The sequence below is a fragment of the Galeopterus variegatus genome, unplaced genomic scaffold (assembly GCF_000696425.1).
Source record: "Galeopterus variegatus unplaced genomic scaffold, G_variegatus-3.0.2 Scaffold7558, whole genome shotgun sequence".
In the NCBI taxonomy this organism is placed as follows: Eukaryota; Metazoa; Chordata; class Mammalia; order Dermoptera; family Cynocephalidae; genus Galeopterus; species Galeopterus variegatus.
The window spans coordinates 10,523-15,241 of NW_007733669.1; the positions used below are offsets into that span (position 1 = coordinate 10,523).

General features: G+C 39.5%; 1 pseudogene; it reads left to right on the forward strand.

Annotated features, from left to right (window-relative positions):
• The first annotated feature begins 2,490 nt into the window (after nt 1–2,490).
• The window catches only part of LOC103607578, a 17,543-nt pseudogene continuing 15,314 nt past the window's right edge, over nt 2,491–4,719 (forward strand).

Sequence of the window (4,719 nt, forward strand, 5' to 3'; positions counted from 1 at the left end):
TGCCTCTTCTCAATAAGTGGTGCTGGGAAAACTGGATATCCATCTGCAGAAGAATGAAACTAGATATGCACCTCTCACCATACACTAAAATCAACTTTAAATGGATTAAAGACCTAGGTATATGACCCAAAACTGTAAAATTGCTAAGGGAAAATATAGGTGAAACACTTCAGCAGTTAGGTCAGGGCACAGGCTTTATGAACATGAGCCCGAAAGCACAAGCAGCAAAAGAAAAAATAAACAAATGGGACTATATCAAACTGAAAAGTTTCTGCATGGCAAAAGAAACAATCAACAGAGTGAAAAGACAACCTACAGAGTGGGAGAAAATTTTTGCTAACTATGCATCCAGCAAGGGACTAATATCCACAATATACATAGAACTCAAGCAACTGTACAGTAAAAAAAATAAAAGACCCAATTTAAAATTGGGCAAAGGAGCTGAATAAACATTTTTCAAAAGAAGACATACAAATGGCCAACAGAGACATGAAAAAATGCTCAACATCATTAGTCATCAGGGCAATGCAAACTAAAACCACAATGAGATATCACCTCACTCCAGTTAGACTGGCTATAATCTAAAAGATGGTGCATAACAAATGCTGGCAAGGGTGTGGAGAAAATTGAACACTACTGCACTGTTGGTGGGACTGTAAATTAGTACAACCACTTTGGAAAACAATTTGGAGGTTTCTCAAACTACAGATAGATCTTCCATATGATCCAGCAATCTCTCTTCTGGGTATATACCCAGAGGGATGGAAATCATCATGTTGAAGAGATACGTGCACTCCCATATGTACTGCAGCTCTGTTTACAATAGCCTAGATATGGAATCAACCTAAATGTCCATCAATAGATGACTGGATAAGGAAACTGGTATATATATATTATGGAACACTACTCTGCCATAAAAAAGAATGAAACTCTCTCATTTGCAACAACATGGCATTAAACTTGCAGAGGGAGAGAATATACCTTGGGATACAAAGTGGGGTGGGGGCGAAGGGGGAGGGGGAGGGAGNTATATATATATTATGGAACACTACTCTGCCATAAAAAAGAATGAAACTCTCTCATTTGCAACAACATGGCATTAAACTTGCAGAGGGAGAGAATATACCTTGGGATACAAAGTGGAGTGGGGGCGAAGGGGGAGGGGGAGGGAGATTGAGGATAATTGGGTAGACGACATGGGGTACAAATGCAGTTTGTGGTAATGGGCATGCTGCCAATATGGATCTGGCCTTCACATCTTGGGCATGAGGGGTGACAATCAGCTTTGTGTCTCATGAATATTCATAACCAATATAAATAAATAAATACCATCTGTATCAAAAAAAATTAGTGATATCTTACACTCATATGAACTTGAAACTTTTCAAAGTTCTTGCACAGTCCTTCCTTTCATCCCCCTAACAACACCACATGAAATACTTGGGATATCACTATGCAAATTTTACAAATGAGAAAGCTGAAAGTCAGGAAGTGTGTGTAGTTATTCCACCTCCAGCAGACGGGTAACTGAATCTAAGATCTCCTGAGTCTTGGTCCACACATTTCCTTCTGTATCATACAATCATCCTTTATGTTGCTCTGAGTTGTTTATTCGATGCTGGAAAAACTACCTGTACCTAGAAAAATGTATGTGATAACTGTCCTCATGTATAGCTAAAAGCAGTGGAATTTATGTCATGGATAGTACCCCAGATGAACAGAAGGAATTAAGTGCAGTCTTAAAAATAATAAGCTTTACTGAAATGTAGTACATCCTTTTTTTAAAAGCAACCACTTTTGCTCTTTAGTGTTTACTACGTGTTCCTAATTTTTTTTTTTTCTTTTTTGTCCTTTTTGAGACCGGCCACACCGTGCTCAGCCAGTGAGCGCTGTGAGTGCACCGGTCATCCCTATATAGGATCCGAACCTGCGGCGGGAGCGCTGCTGCGCTCCCAGGGCTGCACTCTCCCGGGTGCGCCACGGGCTTGGCCCTTACGTGTTCCTAATTTTTGTCAATTTTTATTCCTTAATGTTTTTATATATCTCACATGTATATGATTTTTTTCTCCCAAGTCATAGAACGCTGGTTTTCAGGGCCTTCTCTTAATCCAGATTCCTTTAGTTGTGTTGTCTGTTTTGTCCTCTGGAAGCTTCTCTTCCCAACCCCTTTCTTATTTGTTTTAATTTTGTTTGTTTCGCTTTTGTTATGTTGTGTTTTCAGTCTCTGTGACCTTCCTCCTGTTGTGATATAATTACTAGTATCACTTTGGGTCTATCACTATAAACAGGATTCCAACCTACTAAGAGGTCTGTCCCTTCATAAGGAAGTGAGTCCAATGCCTCCATCTTCTTGGGCAATATCACAGAAAATTGACAGTGAAATATGTTTTTTTTTCCAAAGAAAAACAAACCCAACACTACGTCTGATCAGACCTAACACACTCTTTGTTGTGTTACTGAATCCTGGAGCCATCGACTTGTCTCCTATAGGGGACACCTGAACATGGAAGGCCTGGGATATACAAATCTCTGACCAGTAACACTTCGAAGGAGATGCCAGCCTTCAGAGACTACCCTTTCCCTGATCATTATCCCAACTATTTGCACAATTCCAAAATGATGGTGTACCTCAGAATGTATGCCAGGCATTTTCACCTTATGACACACATCCAGTTCCTGGTAAGGAATGAAAACGATGCTCATCACCGGCAGATTGGTAAAGTCAATGTCTGTGCAAGTCACAGCAAGCTGAGGCCCATTTTCAATTTGTATTTTCCATCACAATTCCAGAAGACATATTGTGTCTCCCGTCAGTCTCAAGATTAGTAAAGGGATTTTTTTTGGTCTTTTTTTTTCCCCACAGGAAAAGCATTGTCTCATGGTTTGAAACTGAAATCTAGTTTACAATTAATTTCACTAAACATAAAATATAGGTTGTAAAAAAATTTTTTTTAAGTATTTTGTTCTCCAAGGAACCTTGATCTCTGGAAAGGGATAGTTTTAGGAAGTTTATGTGCACAAAATTCCTAAAGATCCAGGAGTTATGAATACAAGAAGGTACCACCTATTTTATTTGTGAAGACACAGAATTTTAGGAAAAATGCTGTAAAACTAAGGCTCTGTTTTTTTGTTCCCAGTCAGAGGTGTGCAGTGTGAGGAAGCACCCTGATTTCTCATCCTCTGGCCAGAGGGATATTGTAGTAGAAACTGATGGGAAGGAGTAAACCGATGTCTTTGATGGGATCATGATTTGTAGTGGCCATTACACAGAACAGCATGTGCCCTTAAAGGATTTTCCAGGTATTTAACCAATGAGTATGTAAGAAAAATCTTTGCATTCTAAGAATGATAATGCCTGCAATATTATAGGCATTGGATAGAAATGTTTACACGGTACAACTGGAATACACAAGAGGGTGTAGTAACTTTCCAGGACAGTCATGAAAGATCTGATAATAGAAGTAAACTTGAACTGCAAACTAAGAGTTCCTCATGCAAACTGAAGTCTGGGGACAGGTATTCCAACAAGAGACAGCAAGATGTGGAAAGCAATAGAGTGTACATATGTAATCGAGGGAGCTCAGGGAACAATGCACACTTGGTGTGGCTGGAGCAGGTGAGTGTGCAAAGAGAGGTATGTAAGAGCCAATGAAAGACCACTGAAGTGTGTGTGTGTGTGTGTGTGTACTGTATGTATGTGTGTTATGTTTGTGGAGGGTGGATACATGATCATATATTTGTTTCATAAAAATCAGTCTTGCAGAGGTATTAAAGATTAGTTGATGGGGATAAGGAAGTAAAGCAGGAAGAGAGTTTTTTAACAGTCTATTTAAGTCATGATGAAGGCTTCAAATAAAGCAATGGGAGTAGGACTCAAAGAAGAGGACAAAATTCCAGGAGATATTTTAGAGGTCATTGCAAGACTCAATGCATGATAGAATAAATAATTCTATAGATAGAAATAATAATTCTGGCCAAGCCCGTGACACACTCGGGAGAGTGCGGCGCTGGGAGCGCAGCAGCGCTCCCGCTGCGGGTTCGGATCCTATGTAGGGATGGCCAGTGCGCTCACAGCGCTCACTGGCTGAGCCCAGTGGGGCCGGTCTCAAAAAAGAAAAAAAAAAAAAAAAAAAAAAAAGAAATAATAATTCAGCCAAAAATAATTTTAGGCTGTTGGCCAGCATTATATAATATTTTTGAATATCATCAAATTTTTCTTCAAGATGCTTTGAAACCTCTAATACTCTAGACTTAAATTGTTCAGTAGAGTAGCTGTTAGCCACATTGGCTTTCGGGCACTTGAAATGTGGATTATATGAATTGAGATGTGCATTCAGTACAAAAAACACACCCCAGATTTTGAAGACAGTAAAAATGTGTAAAATAGCTCATTAATACCTTTTTATACTGATTATAAATTGACAACATTTTGTAAATGTTTACTTAAATAAAATATATTATTAAAATTAACATCATTTTTTTTTCCTTTTTGTCTTTTTTTACTGACCGGTAACGGGATCGCAACCCTCGGCGTTGCGCCTGCACCACGCTCAGCCAGTGAGCAGGAACCGGTCTCCACATGGGATCCGAACCCTCAGCGGGAGCGCCGCTGCACTCCCAAGCGGTGCACTCTCCAGTGCGCCACCAGACCGGCCCAAAAAAAATTAACATCATTTTTATAAGTTTTCACATGGCTACTAGAAACTTTAAAATTGCATA